The sequence below is a fragment of the Macaca thibetana genome, chromosome 17 (genome assembly GCF_024542745.1).
Source record: "Macaca thibetana thibetana isolate TM-01 chromosome 17, ASM2454274v1, whole genome shotgun sequence".
Taxonomy (NCBI): domain Eukaryota; kingdom Metazoa; phylum Chordata; class Mammalia; order Primates; family Cercopithecidae; genus Macaca; species Macaca thibetana.
Genome location: NC_065594.1, coordinates 84,016,401 through 84,036,265, shown reverse-complemented (window position 1 = coordinate 84,036,265; position 19,865 = coordinate 84,016,401). Strand labels below are relative to the sequence as shown.

The 19,865-nt window shown below is 35.8% G+C and overlaps 1 long non-coding RNA gene across 2 annotated transcripts in view; it reads right to left on the bottom strand.

The window, feature by feature from the left end:
- The window catches only part of LOC126940328 (uncharacterized), a 32,429-nt gene extending 31,167 nt beyond the window's left edge, over positions 1-1,262 (bottom strand). For both annotated transcript variants that reach the window (XR_007720710.1, XR_007720711.1), the window contains exon 1: positions 818-1,262. This is a non-coding gene — a long non-coding RNA (uncharacterized LOC126940328). The remainder of the gene's footprint in view (positions 1-817) is intronic.
- Between the last annotated feature and the right edge of the window lie 18,603 nt (positions 1,263-19,865).

The window sequence follows — 19,865 nt, the reverse complement described above, 5'->3', positions numbered from 1 at the left end:
AACATGCTATCAAAAAGACAAGGGATTACAAGTATTGGTAAGAATGTGGAGGAAAGGAAAGCCTTGTGCACCTGCTGATGGGAATGTAAATTAGTGCAACCATTATGGAAAACAGTACAGAGTTTCCTCAAAAAATTCAAAACAGAATAACAAGATGATTCAGCAATCCCACTTCTGGGTATATATATCCAAATGAAATGGAAATCAGTATCTTCAAGAGATAGCTGCATTCCCAAGCTTATTGCAACACTATTCACAGGAGCCAGGATATGGAAATGATCTACGTGTCCATTGATGGATGAATGGGAAAAAAGTGTGCTTTATATAACCTGGAGAATGTTATTCTAAGTGAAATAAACCCAACACCAAAGGGCAAATACTATATGATCTCACTTACATGCAGAATCTAAAAAGTCAAACCTGTAGAAGCAGATAGTAAATGGTAGTTGCCAGGGGCTAGGACTTGGTATGGGTAGGGGACAGAGTGATGTTGGTCAAAGGCTACAAACTTTCAGTTACAAGATGAATACATTCTGGAACTCTAATGTGTGGCATGTTGACTCTCGTTAGTAATGCTGTATCACATACTTGCAATTTGCTGAGAGAGTAGGTCTTAAGTGCACATGCACATAACTACATGAGGTGATGGATGTGTTAATTAGCTTGGTTTCAGTAATCATTTCACCATGTGTATGTACATATGTATGTAAAATGATCATGTTGTATGCAGTAAATGTATACAGTTTTTATTTATCAATTATAACAAGAAAGCTGAAAAATAAAGGAAAAACTGAATGAAAAAACTGTCTGTACTCACTGAATTCCACCACTCCACCAAAGCTGCTCTTATCCACAATCTTCAAAATATCAACTCAAATGATCAAACGTTGGTCCTCCTCTTTCTTGTCTTCTCAGCAATCTTTACCCAGATGTTTCCTCCCTCGTTCTGGGAGCATTCTCTTGCCTTCCTAAACATCAAATCGTCTTCATTTTTTCTTCTTTTTGGTTTGTCTCACTCTTTCTAGTGGCCATCCCTCCTTTTTCTGAGACTTTGTAATATTCAAGCATTGAGGTTCAAGCCTTGAAGCTTTTCTCCTGTCTCCCTACTCATTATTGGTGTGGTATCATTTATATGACAGTAAGTGCCATGTTTACGCTGATGATTCCCACGGTAACTTCTATGATCTCAGCCTCACCCCTGAAATCACTACCATTATGTTCTCGTGTTCATTTTGCATTTCCTCTTGACTCCCTTCAGATCTTAAATAAATAAGCGAATGAATGAGTTTATGGAAAAGAAATCCTGAATAACTAACAGAAAAGATTCTCAATTTACACAGTCATCAGGGAGAGATGCAATAAATCACTAACGATACACTATTTTGTAACCTTTATAATGGCAGAAAATATTTTTAAAAAACAAACAACAAATCTGATTTATAAACTGATGGTGATGATATGGCAGAAATCAAGTCCAAAAAGACTCTTTACTCTTGAGACTAAGGAGAACTATCAGGCTTTTCCCAGTTAGCAGAAGATTACACACGCCCTACGACTTAACAGACTTGTTGTCATGTCTCTACACAAAGAAATGTTCCTGCAGGAAAAATAGATTGAGTAACTATGAGCAACTTTTGCCTGAAATTTGTATATGCAGAAATCAAAGTGACAAGTAGGCTCATTACAAAACCAATTACTTTGGTAAAATGTAGGAACAATCTAAGTTTATGTCAATAGTGGAATGGGTAAACTTTGACACATTTATATAATTTAACATAGATAACTAAAGTAAATTTTAAGACATAATGATAACAAAACCAAGTTGAAGAATATGTACATTTCTTAATGTGCTATGGAGTCATGTACATTTATAACCACATAACTAATGGGCCTGGAAAGAAATGCACCATATTTAACATAATCTTACCTTTGGTGTATTGAAGGACAGAAAGGTCCAGGTAGACAACAAATAAAAGCCCAACTGTATATATAACATTTTATGTAATAAAAAATATTCTTTGAATTAAAAAAATCATGCTTTCAAGTGTTTTAAAAATTGTATAGCTAGAAAGAAACTAACATGTATCAATGACCTACTGTACTCAGATTCAGAGAGAGTATAGAGTCCAGAACCAGAATGCCTGGGCTTATATCCTGACCTTACCATTTGCTAGATAGATCACTTTGAACAAGTGAATTAGCCATGCTAAGATTTGGTCTGTATAAAAAACGAGGATAGTAATAGTTTCTATCACTTAGCACTGTTGTGATAATTTAATTAGAGGATTCATTTACAAAGTATTTCCTATATGCCTATCATTGACAAAGGCACAGTAAATATAAGTTATTATTTTTAGACTATGAACTCAGCCAGTCTGCTTCCCTCCAGAGCCTCCCCACGCTATTCAAGGAGAAAACCAAACTGAAAAAAAATAATAATTGGGATTCACCTTTTGTTTTTTCTATCCTGAAACTATACCCATTGTTGATGAGGTCATTAGCAAGAGGAGCTGCAGCCTATTCTTGATTAATTAGCACAAGGCCTTAAGCATAGGTCAAGCTTGGTGAGCTGTTTCCCCTGAACTGACAAATAATATCATGTCCATAAATCTAAGCAATTAAAAGATACTATTTCATCAAGGATTCTTGTAAAATTTGAATATGAAATGTTAAAACATAATTGAAAAACTATTCATTAATGCAGTTATATTATTGCATAGTCTAAATTACACTGATACTAAGGTGAATGCTCAAACTGAAAATAAAAACATCAATTACCTGTCAATTTCATCAGGAAGATTATATATTAACCAGTTGGGGGAATTGCAATCAATGGCTTTATAAATACATAACATCAAATTTGCTGAATTTGAGTCTGTTTCTAAAATTTATACTTATTTTTTTCCTGAACATTAAAAAATACAGCAGAATTGAAGGTTAAGGAAGAGATAGGAAAAATTTTTGTGAGAATAATTTAACCTAGGAAGGATGTTCTCTGCCTGGCCTAGTTACCAGATTTCTGCTGAGGTGGCATTTCTTGGAGTGCTTGCTCTTGTGAACACATGCTTTTGTATTTATTCCCTAGGTTTTTCTTATTTCAACTTTTACACGGTTTCCTTCTATAATTCCTCGGGGGTCACCTGGCCTCTTTTTCAGAGTAAGTGCTTAGGTCGGTACTGAAGGCGAGCCGGTAGCCACCTGCGCTCTGAAACTCCCTCCCTCAGCCTTCATAAAGTGGCTGCAGGGCCCACAAAGCAATAAAACACTGCCACTTCTGGATACAGTATCCTTACTCTCTTTCTATTTCACTACCATCATCTGACTGAGTGAAAATACTCTAACCCATTTGCCATGTTTCTCGTGATAAAACCAGAGAAGGATAGAACGTTCAGGAGGGATTTAAACTGTCACAGACACAAGAACATTTCAGACTCAACTCATTTTGATTTTAAAGTGAAATCCATTTAGGTTGGTTTTCTCATCTTTACAGAGACCTCAACATCAAAAGGAATTAAAGGAAGAATAGAAGCTTGTTAAATGACAGGCATTTATACCTATGTACTTGCTACTGTGAAATAACCTATGAATATTTTTTAAAGACATTTCCAAAGATGTGATTTTTTAAATTTAACTTATGAATTTGGCAGTAATAAATTTACTAAGAAGCATTTTAATTGTGTGTTTCCATTTTTAGACCTAAAAAGAAAACACATGTATAGAACAAAGAGAACAACTGCCCTTATCTCCAAACAGGTGTTTAGAAAATGTCATATATAGCAGAATGTTTAGTGTTCACTTAAAAGATAAAAAACCTGCAACTCCAGAAGGTAACCTGATTATTTCAGAAAGTTTGTGATTTTTTTTAATTAAAGAACCATTGTAAATTACAAAGGCAGGAGCATTATTATTAGAAATTATAATTGATGAATAGAAAAGTGAATCCTCCAATCCCAGAATGAGTTTGAACCTTGTAGCTATCAGGTTGGTTAGGAAAGGCATATAATCATGGCAGGACTATACAAGCCAATTTTGATTAAATTCTGTTTCTGAAGTGGAACCTATAGAAAAAAGAATATTTTCAGACACTCATCTTTTCAAAGTTCCTTTTGAAAAAGCTTGGAATCTAGCATTTAGCACTGACATACTAGCATTATTGCCTGTAATAGGTGGAAAGTGGTTTACAGAAAATGGAAGAATTCATTTTAAATGTTTGTTGTATTTTTATGATATTTTGATACATCAACTTCAACACAATGGACTAAAACTATATATTCATACTTCTTAAAAAGTATTTTAGTATTTCATAACTTAGCAAGATAGAAAAAAAGATGACAATGTTATCTTTGGATATATAAACATATTATTCACAATGATAGCATGCACAATTTATAGTATTTTCTAATTATTTCAGCCAATCATTCCATGAATATTTATTTTGCATCTTCTATGTATGACATTGTGTTCTAGACACTGGGAATGCAAAAGTTAAAAAACAGACAACTCTACCTTCACACAGTGTATAAACAAGCAGAAACAACAAACAAGCTTGTGTCTGTGTACAAAGATCTTACATTGTAGACAGTAAGGACTAAAGAATAAATAAAGCAGAGAGGCAGGGGCATGAACTGCCATGGTTGAGAGTTACTGTTTTAGATAGGATGGCCAAGGATAGCTTCACTGGGAAGATGAATTTTGAATACACCTGCTGAAAGTGAGAACATTCACCATGTTGACATCTGTGGTTTCCATGAGAAGTGAATCCTGGTGGAACCGTAATTAAATCTGAGGCTCTTCCAAGATGCCAGAGTGCCCTGGTGCCCAAGGGATGGCAGAAAAAATAGGAAGTAGAAGAGGCAAAGAGACACTAAGTCATGTAGGGTTTAGCGTCACAAGATTTTGTATTTTACTCTGAGTGAGCTGAGAAGGCATTATGGACATTTGAGTGAGGAATGGCATTTTAGTTGAACTGCTGTGGCTGATTTTTGAGAAGATACTGCAAGGTGAAATGGTGGAAATGAGCTCAGGTTGGAAACGATTGATGTATTATAGCACTTTGGTAAGAGACGATAGTGAGTTGGGAGGGTGAAATGTGCCTGAATTCTATATATTGAAGCTGCCAGGATTTACCGACAAATTGGAATAAGAGACTGAGGGTGATAAAATTGAGAAGTCTCTGGCAACATCAAATTTGTGGGCCTTAATAATGTCGGGAAGGTGGATGCATACAACTAAGTAGGGAAGAACTACAGAAGCATCAGATCTAGGGAACTTGGGGACTCAGTTTTGAACATAGTAGAAAATGGCTACACCACTCTAGCACCCCTGTGAAAAATCTAAGTGTGAAATTCCAATTGAATAATTATCAGAAGACAGAGCACATATCTACTCATGAGACCGAATGAAATAAACTAGGGAATGAGGCAGGACAGAAAATATTTTCAAGATCTGAGCCTGGAGTAGTGCAACATTAAAAGGACAAGGAGATAAGGAGTAACAAGCCAAATAGAAGAGAAGAAATCGGAAGAAAAATAGAACAAAAACCAAGTTAGTGTGGCATCCTGAAAACTAACTGAAGTCAACGTTTCAAGGAAGAAAATTTTCAGATGCCTCAGGCAGGTTTTATAGGGTAAGGATCAAGAAATGGTCATAAGACTATGTGGTTTTTGGTACCCTTGACAGAAACTTAATAGAGATCATCCATAGAAGAATGGAAGGAGAGGCAATAAACATGGACAGACTTTTCTAGCACTTCGGTTGTAGACATAAGGACAGTTCCTGCAGGAAAAAAAAAAAAAAATGAGGGAATAAATGGAATTTTAAAGTGAGTGATATAATAGCATGGGAGTGTGTCAGTGACAAGGGTACATGGAAGATGTATGAAAAGGAGGGTGAAGGGGGAAGGGATGGAGCATTGTCCTTGGGGTGGGGGTAGGGAACAAGGGGTACCCTGGTGCCTGAGTGGAGGGTAAGGCTTCTAGACCATCTCCTATTACTCATCAATGTCATTTCATGAGAAGGGCTTATCTGACCAAGTTGAATTCCTCCCCACTCCAACTGCCTAGGCATGCCTTTTCCCCTTATGCTGTCATATTTTCCCCACATGTAATAGTTAATTAAGTTCAACTGCGGTATAAATAGACCAACCGATGCATAACGGTTCGAGTCTAATAAGTTTATGTCACTCTCACATTTTAAGTTGAAGTGAATATTCCAATATTCCTGGTCACTGGGCGGTGGTTCTTTTCGTGGGGACTCAGGATGAGAGGTTCATTTCATTTGCAGTTTTTGTTTGTTTGTTTGTTTTCCGAGTCTTGTCTTGGTAGCAGCTGAAGAGAGGATGGAGGACAGAGCTACCTTACAAGCCTTGAGAAGTGGGCACACAGGGCTTTTGCCGACGTTGCAGCAGTGAGAGAAAGGGCCGCACCCCGTGTACATTTGAAAAGAAGGACAGATTTTGGTGGAAGCTTGCTTACCATGACATATTATACTGAAACTGTACAGAAAATTATCTCTCTATTTTCACTGTGAAACTGTTAGAAGGTAGGCGCCATTAAAGAGCTTTGTTTACTTTTATATTCCTAATGGCTTGACAAAACTCAAACATGCACTAGACACTCAGTAAGTATTTCCTAAATGAACAAATTTGAAGCATATATACTTTTTGGCCTAAAAGAGAGTTTCTCCTGAGCCAGAAAAGGCAGCTATCTCGGCTTTCAGGATAACGTATCCATCTGCCAATGCTATTTTGCTTTGCTTAATAAGCTTCAAATGTGGAATGTATTTTCCACAATTTCCCACAAGATAAAAATAGACTTTAAAAAATACATGTTTTGACTATTCTGCTAGATGTATACAATGTTAAAGCTTCATTTGACATGGTTCCACATGTGTGAACTCTATTTTTTTGTCTTTTGATATTTCTTACTAGGTAAATGTTACTCAATTTAAATGTATCTTTTAAATATATAATAGCCAATCAGAAAGTTAATTTAAGATTTACTATCTAGAAGAAACTAATTGAGATATTTTTATTATCCTAATACATTTAACTATTTTTTTGTCTTCTGATATTTTTACTAGGTAAATGTTATTAAATTTATACATACCTTTTAAGTATCTAATAGATAATAAGAGGATAAATGTAACATTTACTATCCAGAAGAAAGTGAGTGAGATTTTGTATTATTATAATATGTTTATTATTGTCTTTTGATATTTCTTACAAGGTAAGTGTTACTAAATATACGTATACCTTTACAACACATAATAGATAATCAGAGAGTAAATTTAACATTTGCAACCCAGAAGCCACTGAGTTTTTTATAACTATAATGTTTTTGACTCCTCAACCTGGTTTAGCTAATTTGACTGATCCCTACTACTGCTAGTATTGGAAAAATAAAAAATATATATATTAAAATTCACAGTTACAGTTAAGAGATACAGAAGTCACCTCAAACTCAGTTACCAATTTGAATGCTCTTAGGAATATTTAGGTAGGTAGAAATGATCTAAGTTACGATATTTTATATTACAATACAAAGTTTGGGAAATTTATATGGATCTGTTTTGAAATATTGCTGAGCATGTGTTGTGTTAAATATATGACCTCTAGGTACATGCTCGTTTGCTTATTTAGATTTTCTGAAGTTTGAGCCTCAAATGATTGAGAGCTAATTGTGGTAATCTGCTTTGGGATAATAGCACTGAGTGACACTCAGGAGCCCCAGCTGGAAGACAACAGTGGCCATACGCTTAAGGTCATCGGATTTGTGATGCCTCCACCAGCTGTGCTCTAGAGCCCACTCTGGCTGCCTCTACATGTAATTCACAGTGTTGACATTTTGATTTATAATCGTGTCCAAGTCCTGAGTGCTTCTCTGGTAAGTGCCCAAGCAAATGAATATTCTGAGGGGCTATTTTTGAAGTTAACTCACTTTTTAGTCAGTCTATGGACAAAGTCTAGCCTCCAACAGTTATCACTAATGCCAAGAAGTATTCATAGTGAAATTCCAAAATTTCTTTAGCTTGAATTTTGTCAATGATTCAACTGGACTTCGAGGTTACCTTACAGCAGAACCAAAACTCTGTGTGAGTCTAATTAAGCAAGTCAGTCTTTTCATTGCAATGGGTTCTGGGTGAGATGAGGTGGGTAAGTTTCCTCTCAGAATGAATACATGTAGTTTTGGACACCATTCTGAAAAACATCTTTGTGAAATTTTCCTAGAACTCCTGAACCATAAACTACTAAAGTTTTTAAAAATTGAAGACCCATTCAAGTACTATTGCCAAGCCACTAGTGGTATCTAACATGATCATCCAAGCTATTTGTTCTGCCTTCGTCTTCACAGTTTTCATTATAACTTCTTCAGTTAATAAAGATATTAACTTTGATCAAATTTGGAAATAGAGATGAAAAAATGCACTGGTTTAGGCAGTAGATCTTTGTCCACTGTTGCCATGGAACATCACAATATTATTGAATCTTTATTAAGTGCTCACAACACGAGATGTGCAAATTACTCAATTCATATTCTCCATGTTAATTCTAACAAACAATACCTATGAGATGTTATATTATAGTAGCAATAAGGTAATACTACGGATAATTGACTGTGGAAGGAACTGAAGCTTCGAGAATTTAACAATGAATTGCATCTCAGCTAAAAATATGGGAGAAGCAGGATATAAACCCCAGCCCCCAGCTATAGACTTTTCACCTCTACGTTGTATTTCCTTGATTTAAAGTATCACACATTTTTTAATCTGTTGGCCATATCATTTTCTTTAGAATGCAATCACTGCCCCATTTTCATCTTTGGATGCCTACTTATGTTTCAAAGTCCAATTAAAATAAATATACAGATAATTTTTATGGCAAGGATTGGCTAATTTTTCACCACAATTGAGAAGACCTATATTCTTTATTCCTTCCTTTGTTCACTACTAGACCATATTTCCCAGGCTCCTCATATCTGATTGGGACCACAGGACTGTTGTTTGTGGAACGTGGAATGTGTGTGGGAGGGTGGGTGCCACTTCTGGGCCTGATCCTCTCACATGTCCTCCTTACACAATTCCTATGCTATCTTTTTTCACCTCTTGACTGGAAGCACTGAATTCAGTAAAGGACACCAAGACTTTACAACATGATGGAACTAGCCTACGTCTTCAATTCACCATGTGCCTGCTGGGAACATCTACGATGGATTTTTCATGGATTTGTATCATACTTTTATTGTCTTAAGTCCCTGAGAATTATTGTTTTTGTGTGTATGATAGCAGTTGATGCCTACCCTGCCTAAAGCACCATTTAACCTTGATTATCCATTTTAAGTTTACAATGTATTTTCCCACAAGTAATATCCTATTTTAACGTTACAACACTCATATGACATGAGTACAATTAGTGACTCTTATGAGCTGCTGTTTTACCCCCAAATGTATATATCAAAGTGCTAAACCCCAGTACCTCAGAATGTGATTGTATTTGGAGATGGGTCCTTAGAGAGGTAATTAAGTTACAATGAGGTTGTTAGGATGGACTTGAACTTACTATGACTAGTGTCCTTGTACGAAGAAGAGATTTAGACACACCACATGGGAAGACCACATGAAGACACAGAAGAGACAGTAGCCATTTGCAAGCCAAGGAGAGAGGCCTCAGAAGAAACCAACCCTGCTAACACAGTGATATCAGATTTCTGCTTTCCAGGATTTTAAGAAATTAAATGTCTCTTGTTTAAACCTTCCAGTGTACAGTGCTCTGTTATAACTGCCTGAGCAAACCAACACAGGGTTGCTCTCTGATGAATGCATGAAGCTTAGAGAGAAAAAGGAACTTTATAAATGACATATGAAAATAAGTAGCAGTATCAGGCATCAAACTCAGTTTTTGAAATGCCACCAGCCGACATTTAGTATTTTCTCAGACCTGTACAATAAAGATTCTAGTTTGATAATTTCTTCTGATTTCTATATTGTTTACTATTTTTACCATTAATTTGGAATATTTATAATACCATAGTTATTTATTTTTATAGTTTTCCTTATATTTTAAGCTTGTAGTAGGCAAAGACCATATTTCTAAATATTTATATCACTTATAGCATATGAACCAAAGTCTAAAGTTGAGAAGTCAATGATCAGACGTTAAAATGTAACATAAGCGGGGTGAATAACATATAATGAGGGAGTCGAAAACCAATGTCATAGGTTATTCATGATGCAATACAAGTATGTAGCAACATATCAGATGATTTCATGTAGTTTGCTTGTAAAAAATTTGTCAAACATGTATTTCTTCAATATTTAAAATGTGATTTCTTTTTCCTTTTATTTTCTTTCTTTTCCTTTTTTAGCCAAAAGGTTTTTGTGAAGACATTTTAAGTTGTATGTATAGATTGAGTCTGCATTGTTTTGCAATTCACACTTATCCTTATAAAAAACTTTATATGTTTTTAAAAACTTGGAAATTAACATTGTTATATATATTAGCATAGCAGTATATGTAAATACAAACCTCACACTTACCCTTTGCTTCTATATGTGGGATTAGAAAAGCTCTGTTCAAATATTTATTGCATTACTTATCCTGATTCCTTTATGCGTCCTATTTGTTTGATACTATCTCACTATAAAGGTCTGAGGCAGAGTTCCTTAAAATTATGATTGTCATGGTAACTACCAGCTACCACTGTAGTAGTGTGGTTTCCTCTAAAATATTTAAGGCTGGAATAGCAAAAAGCGAAATAAAATGACTTTGTAATAACAGAAATTAATTTAAAAATAGATTCATAAATCTAACATTCCTGTTTGTCACTTTTGAAACATTATTAGCTTGTAAAACATAAAAAAATTAGACAAAAATATATGCATGCTGACATAAATTAGATTTCAAAAGCATCATTTTTAATAAAGGCTTTTAACTGCCTCAGTCTGGAAATAGTCTGCAATCTGGTTGATAAATATGCGGCAAATGACAAATTAATATGTGTTGGCCCTCATCAACATCGGAGACAAATGTTATTATAATGTTTTGGACTCTGCTCAGTTTTGTCTGTCTGGAGAAGGCTGTACAAATGGCAGAGCGTCTGCAATTCAGAGGGACGAAGCTGCCCTCTATGTGAAAACAGTGTGTGCTGCACCATGCAATAAAAAGTGAAAGGTTAAAAGATTTAGAAAAAAAACACATTTTATTAATCTGCCAAATCCATTAAAACCCTTAAAGATTGAAAACAAGGACTATGTAACTGAGATCCAATAGGACCTGTAAAATCTCAATGGAACGAGTCCATGCTTTCCCTGTGGATTGTCTGCTTCTAGAATTCAATACTCTACTAAATGTGTCTCTCTTAAAATTTTTCATCTATAAGCTTTTAAAAATGGAATAAAACTACCTTTTCAGAAAATGTAGAATAATACATAGAAAATATAGACAATTAAAATGATTTTAAACATTTCTGATATCTTAGACTGTGTATAAACCTAATAATAAACCAAACTATTTTCTTATTCTCAAAATATTTCTATAAAATAAATGTTTTTATGAGTTGCCTCAGAGTTTTCTTTACCAAGGAAACAGGCCTGTTATGACATATGTAACATCAAGAGTCCAGAAATATGCCCATGTCTCAAGTCACTCATATTAAGTAATATTTTTATGGGTTTTATTATTCATATTTCTATTTTATCTTCTATATTTAGATTGACAAAAGTGATTACTAGGACTTCATATGGAAAGATGCTATATTATATTATTTGATTACTATGGATTTATAAATAGTTGTATTTTAGTCCCAGATGTGTCCATTAACGGATGTATTATTCTGGACAAAAATAGAAAAATTTATAGTATATCAAACAGACTTCTTCCAAAGATTAAACATATCTCAGAGCTAAAAAACACTTTCTCAGCAAAAGGCATGTAGTAAGTTATTAATGAATATTGCATATCCTTACTATTAATATTGCTATGATGTAAGTTTTTGTCTCGAAATCTGGAGCACATCATAATGAAAGTACTCTTTTCCATTGAGATGGTCTTGCTTACGCTCCACCCCAGCATGTCAAAGTAATAGTGGTCAGAATATTGTGCCACAACTATTAAATTGTGTTTGACCCTACCATTTCCAATTCTGATTTTCACCTAGCATGGGATCACTACTATGTTTGTCTTCAGATCTGCCTTCCCCCTTTCTGCTTAAAAATTGCTCTGGGAGCTTGGGAATTGAGTTTGTTCAGGGTTAGAGAAAGCCTAAAGCTAGTAATATTCTACAAGTGCATGGCTGTGTGCAAATACCATTACAACAAATATTAAAACATCCCCCATATAACAAAGATTTCCAAATTCTTGCCAATGGCACTTCTGGTATGAACTACAGTCAATACAACTAACTTTCAGTGCATAAAAATAATTTGGGGGTATTTTGAAAGTATTTCATTATTATAAGAGAGTATCATCTGCAATTTATTTCAAAATTAAATAATCGATCCATTTTTACTGATCACCTATTTTGTGTTTTTGTATAAAATATGCACCAAGTAAAATGTTTTATAGAGTAAAAGAGGGAGTTATAGTGCCCATAATGACTTCTGAATATATAGCTAAACCATATATTAAAACAAAGTTAAAACTTCAAATTTTCTATAGTCTGAGAAGATTCAACAGTGCTGTTATATGCTCCAGTGCATGGAATCATATGAACAGAACACAAAAAGAAGAAAAATTCTTCTGTATCATATGGTGGAGAAAAGAGGAGTTACTAGCACACAGGAGTTTCCTACCTGATTCTGCCACATGACCGCCAGCAAATCATTTTACTTATATATGACTCCAGACCTTCATGTATAAATTCAGAGGTGTTCTTATTCTCCAAGTTTCTCCTCTCTCTGTAAAGCTAAAGTTCTAATTTTTTTTAATAAACAGAGGCTTATCTTCAGCCCATACCATAGCTACGGTGGCCCCAAATCAGAGAAGAGGACCAGGAAGCCTCAGTAGGTCCTGAGGCAGGTACATGTATTTGGACTAACCTGCAAGATAGCCGAATTCTACTCCAATATACCGCGATACCCCCTACGTAAGCTCAAATGAACATATGACCTTTTTTCTCTCAATGTAAGTAAAGATTAATGATGTCTTCTATTATCCTTTACATTGTGCAGTTGAGAATGAGCCATTGTAAATCAAGCCAAGCTTGATTTATAGTAGGTTAATAATAGCATCTTTGTAAATAAGATAACTGCAGTGCTTATATGCTTAAAAGATCCATAAATACAACATAGGTTTCAATGACACTTTATTTTAAATCACTGAGTAATTTAGGCACTAAGGAGAATCCGAGGATTTTTATAAAGTGAAAAAAAATGAGTGAAACCAAGAGTTTTAACCAAACTGCTAGGACTTGACTATTCCATGAAGGGTGAAAGTGGGAGAGGAAATGACCTAACATTTACCCAGAGCCTTCTTCTCTATGCCAGACATTCTGTTATACTTACTATTTTTCTCATGCTCAAAATGTGGAATTTGAGGCATGAGGGGGTTATGTCATATGTCCAAAGTCAAACAACTGGTGTACTGTACAACAAGCATTGGATTCCACGTAAGTTAGTCACTACAGTTTGTGCTCTTTCTACTATGATGTACTAGCCTACTAGTCGTCACCTTGGAATTCTCTAAATTTATGCCAATAATTAAGTTAATTAATACCCAAACTTGCCTGAAAGTTTCTTTTTTAAATTCCCTTTAAAGTAAATTATGCACGCGCACACACACACAAACACACACACACAAATACACACACACACACTGACAGTCACATATGCACACATTCCATCAAATTATTTTCATAACCATAGTAGTATCTCAGATAGAGTCTTTTTTCACAATGTTAAATTTCTTTATTGTCTTTGGATGACTTAACATCAATATCATGTTATCTGATATAGTTTGGCTGTGTCCCCACCCAAATCTCATCTCGAATTGTAGTCCCCATAATCCCCACATGTCATCGGAGGGAGCCGGTGGGAGGTAAGTGAATCATGGGCTTGGTTACCCCCATGCTGCTGTTCTTGTGATAGTGAGTGAGTTCTTATGAGTTCTGACGGTTTTATAAGGTGCTTTTGCCCCTTTTGCTCAGCACTTCCCCTTGCCGCCACTGTGTGAAGAAGGACATGTTTGCTTCCCCTTCTGCCATGATTGTAAGTTTCCTGAGGCCTCCCCAGCCATGCTGAACTGTGAGTCAATTAAATATCTTTCCTTTATACATTACCCAGTCTCGGGTATGTCTTTATTAGCAGCGTGAGAAATGACTAATACATCATCCTTGTAGGATCTATCTGAATAATATTTGGCTCCAGGGTGGCACAGAAGACAAGTTTAACATTTGGTAGAACTAGTAAAGGAAAACCTACAAATAACAAATGTTTCTCATCTAGATCAATGTGCCTTGGTCATCCCTACTTGAGAACACATGCTTTGAGATGGATTTAAATTGATCTCATTAATATACTGCATGTCTAAACTACAGAATCTTTATTAAATATTAAACAAAACTATTTTCAACATGTTAGTGCCTGTCATTGCTAAGTTTGATCTTAACTAGTCTTACATGCATGTACGAAACTTATGGTTACCATATACCATATATAAAAAATGAAATAAAATTATATATGGTAGGAAAAAATAACATTCAAAAAGCAAAAACATTAAACTTTCTTAAAAAGGTAATGACTACAAAGAATTCTATCTGACTTTGAGAAAGACTGAATGGATAGTAAGAAGGTGAAAAATCAGGGGCTTTCTTTCCTACACTTTGCCTCTATTCTAAATAAAAATCCATTATTTTAATCAAGGAAACATTTTAGTTAGTCAGAAAAGTTCACAGAGATCAAGACACGGGACTTAAAAATTTCACAGAAGGGAAGGTAATGTTGAGCTCTAAATGGAAATTCAAAAGTTACAAAACCACTCTTAATTGCCCTTTGTAATACTAATACTGCCTGAGCACTGAGCCCCACCTCCTGTCACATCAGCCATGGCATTAGATTCTCACAGGACCCTGAACCCTACGGTGAACTGCACATATGAGGGATCTAGGTGCATTCTCCTTCCAAGAATCTAATGCCTGATGATCTGTCACTGTTTCCCATCACGCCCAGATGGGACCATCTAGTTTCAGGAAAATAAGCTCAGGCTCCCACTGAATCTACATTATGGTGAATTGTATAATTATTTCATTATATATGACAATGTAATAATAATAGAAATAAAGTGCATAATAAATGTAAAGTACTTGAATCACCCTGAAACCATCCTTTCCTCATCGGTAGAAAAATTGTCTTCCATGAAACCAGCTCCTGGTGTCAACCAACTTGGGAACTGCTGATATAATTATATGAATTTTATTCCATTGCTCAGAGGATTATCATGAAGGGTGACAAATTTAATCTTTATTTTAATGTAATCAACCAATAATTATGAAGTGCTTACTATGTCAAGCATGGTTAGAGAGATTTTCTTAAATTTGCCGCTATGTTCATACCTATTACCCATCTTTTTCACTAAATCCTTTCAAATATGTAGCATCATTATTTTAAAGTTTTTCTCTGATAATTACAATATCTTGATCATCTGTGTGACTAGTTCTGCTGAAATTTTAAGTGTGAGTTACATTTTATTGCTTCTTTAGGAATCATGTAATGGTTGATTAAATGTTTACAAGAACAGCAGGAAGTTAAATAAATAACATTATCTGGAAAATTCCATGACTTTTCTTTTATCAGGCCTCTGGTTTGCAGATTTGAGCCATTGTCTATAATTGAGATAGACTGGGGCTTTGTTGCTGATTTAAATTTAGTGCAGCTTGAATTCAACTCAACTCATCTGAGGCAAGTATCAGGGTCTTCGCTCAGCAGAGCTTGGGCTTTAGTGCTCCAAAGGGTGTCTCCATTCTCCCACACTCCAGGAGGCCCGGTGGGCTTCCCCTTGTGTTTTTTGGCACAGTCACCTTTCCCCAAAGCAGCAAGTGGTCACTGCACATTTTCACTGTAAAACGTGGAGTGTCTGGAGGGGTTTTTTACGGTTTATCTGTCCTGCCCTGAGATTTTCCTCAAAGAAGATCACTCTTACTTCTCTTCTTCTGCCACCAATACTTCTTATTAACATTCAGTGAAGAGCTGTGGGCAAGAATTTGTAAGTGAGTGCAATGCACACACCCTGTACGTGTGAGGCTGTCAAGATACGCAACCATCTGATCACCACACAGTCTGACTTTCAGACTTTATTAAGGTCCATCTGTTTTTGTCTCATTTGTGTCCATTTTATTAAATAATTCACCTAACTTAGTTATTTAGCACCCACTCAGTTCCAAGACTTTTTGTAGATGTGATTTCTCTTCTTTCAGTAGTAACACATCTTTATAATTCATGTTTCAGTTTTATATTTGTATAACCATATAGAGACACTAAATACCTATAACATACCCTGTTCTCAGTTTCTCACTTCACACTCTACCATATTGTTGTTAGCTACGTTTTTAGGTCATAATGTAATTGCCTTGCAGTGTGTAATTGTATATCCTTGATTACACCTCTATTTACTGACATTTAAACCAATCTTTGTGGTATGTTTTTGAATCCCTTACATACCTAAATTAGTAATATATTTTCTCAAACATGAATTTTCCTTCAGCTGTGTATAAAACAGGATAAAATTTATCATGCCTTGATACTTGGACAATATTTCTTAATTGTCTTCTGCATTCACTGGAGATAATGAAGCGTATGTTATATATCTGATTCTTATTCCTTCGAAGGTACTAGAAAAATTAGCATAGAGTAGGATTAAAAATTAAGAATTTGAATTTTGGATATACCACTTACTATACATACACATTATGTGAGGAAGCTATTTAAATAATTTGTGCCCTAGTTTTCATGCCTGTAACATAACGATAATAATATTAGTTACCTCCTCAGGTCATTGTAATGGTTAAATTATGTAGTTAAAAGATATACTTAGGCCTTCAAATAGAAAATGCTAAATAACTGTGAGCTGTTATTGTTCTTGCTATGGAAAACTTTTAGCATTTTTTAATTTTCAAAATTCCCGAATTGTACCCTAATGTATCTAAGTGTGACTATTATTCCTTACCTAGTACTCCATAGGCCTCAGAGTGCAAATACACAAAGAAATGAAAACACACAGTATTGCTTTAATAATCAAGTCATGGGCAGTCAGGAAACTGATACCAGACTCTGAGAAGATAAAGATTGGTCACAATATGTGTGTGGTGACCCATTACAATAGCTGCCAGCTGTGATAACTTGGAAATCAGAACACACGCTGGCCAAGCCCACAGCTTCAAGATACGAGGTTAGAAAACTATTAGTTGCATGGTGGTAGTTTCTTGATGCAACAGGAGATAAAATTGAGCAAAAGTCAATTTGTTTGAGATAAGAAGTAAAGGCCAAAGAGGGAATGCAGAGATGTGGCACGTTGTAAAACCGGAACCTGGCTGAATACCAGAGTGAAATGATTAAGGCCGAAAGTAAAAATTTTGAACAACAAGGTCCGGGAAGAATCATCACTCAAACAGGGAAGCTAAGCCCTGCGGCAAAGATCAGATTAACGGTTTCCTTCTCACCAAATTGTTTTCAATGGTTTCAAAGTGGTCTCCTTTAGGTTTACAAGACAGAAAACACAGGCGGAAGAAACTGGCCAACTTGAGATGTACACAGAGACAATGACTTTACCTGGGGTTACTGAAAATGGAAGCAAATAGCTCAGAAGGCCAATGGCATTTGTGGGGATTATATACCCAAGGAAACCTTGAGTATGACCCAAGTAATCCTATGATGGTGAAAAACCCAAAATCAGGCTAGGAAACTGCCATTCTCCAAGATGGCATTGTCCAAGATGGCATTCTTTCAGATGTGGTCTAGGAAGAAACTGAACAAGGAGGAATTCTCAGCATTTGGAAACAGAAGACAGGATGTACAGTGGATGAATCTTGCAATCAATGAGACTTCCTTACAGAGAGCAGATTCAGAGACTTGTCAGGGAACTTCCTTCACTGCAAGGGCAGGGGGCCCTCTCCTTGCCTGCATAGCACATTTCATATGGCCTAGTGACTCTCGGGTATTGTGCAGTATTACCTGAGGCTCCCTCACTCTATAATTTGATTTTGGTGGTGGGAACAATGGGGAAGCTGATGTGTCATCTAACCTTCATGTAGAACAGATGAGGAAGCCTATGATCCGTCTCATCCTCCTCAAGGCTGATCTGGACACAGACAGTGGATGGGACTTGTCTCTGTCTTCCTTGGGAAGGATGGAAAATGGTCTCTGTTGGAAAAGTAACTCATGCAGTTATTTGGTTGAAAGAGGGGCAGATGGAGTCTTGACTGAGCTAGTTGCTCCCAAAGTCCATGTTGTTTCTACAGTATGGGATTTTCATTATGACATAGCTGTTTATCCAGGAACTAACTATCTTAAGCCTCTTGCAACTAGAAGTATCCACATCAGTACCTGTCAGAAGTGACGTGTGGGTTTTTAAGAAGCTGATATACCATGTTCACTTCCTCTTTCCCCTCATCATGCTGCAGGCACAGGATTCTTGGGCCATTCCTGATAAAGAGAACTAAAAAATGGAAGGAGGCTGAATCCCTGAATCAATCCAGGGAGAAAAGCCTCTTATTCACTGCCCAAGATCACCTGCATTGAATGATTATTTGAGTAAAAGTATGTTTCTTTTTTGTCACACAACTTGAATTTGGAGGTTGACTGTAACACTATCTAATAATTTTCTATAATACACTTACCACTCATTGCACCTTTTTTTTTTCTTCCAGACTTTCTAGCATTTAAAAAAAATTGACACTACTGACATTTTGGGTCAAATAATTATTTGGGTTGAGGGTCGCCCAGTGCATTGTAAGATATTCAGCAGCATTTCTTGTCTTACCTGTTTAATACCAGCTACCTTCACTACCTCCACTATTCTATGCAGTTGTGACAATGAAGTATGGTTCTAGGCACTGCCAAATGCCCAGTGGCAAATCACCTCTGGTTGAGAACTACTATGTTAGATGATGTTTGGAACATCTGGACCTGTCTTCTCTTTCCTTTGACTTTTCTTTCATTGTTTTCATATTATTGTTATTGGCCAATGCGATGCATTCAGGTAGATTTTGGCTTGATCTCTGTGCTTCATAGACCTCTCCAATACCTAAGACCACTTAGTGCTACAGTCATTAGACTCTCACATCTACTGACCATGGAATGTGCTATCTGCGCTGATGCTGCCTCAGAGATGATAGTTTCTCCTTCCCAACACTTATAACTCAATTATGGTTTTATTTCTGTATTTAAACAGTTTATGCTGTTTTACCAGGGGCAAGAGATTGCAGTATCAGTTTGTTACCTTGAAAGGGCAACGCCTGACCTACATCTTGGATAGTCCTTTGTTTTTACCCTTGATCTGATGTATTTTTATGTGTATTCTTTGGCTGTTTTCTCTCGCTGATATCTACCTTAAGTTTCAGTTAGGTGACTTAATTGCTATTTAATGAATAATGACTCTCAACTAACCTACTTTGACACTGTCATGTAAAACTCTTGTTGATATTCATAGAGAATTAGAATGGATTGGCACTGTGCACGCTATCAAGTAGCCATGCATAACGTATATGTTGAAAAACTCCTGAAAATATGTCTTAGAAACCAGTATTCTGAGCACACTCTCCACACTTCTGTACCTTTCTCTCATCCAAAGGCGATTCCTTCATCAGCTTGTTATGATCTCTCCTCCAGCTGACATTTTATGCTTCTGCAATTCCCCTCTCAGCTCTTGTGAGCCAAATAAT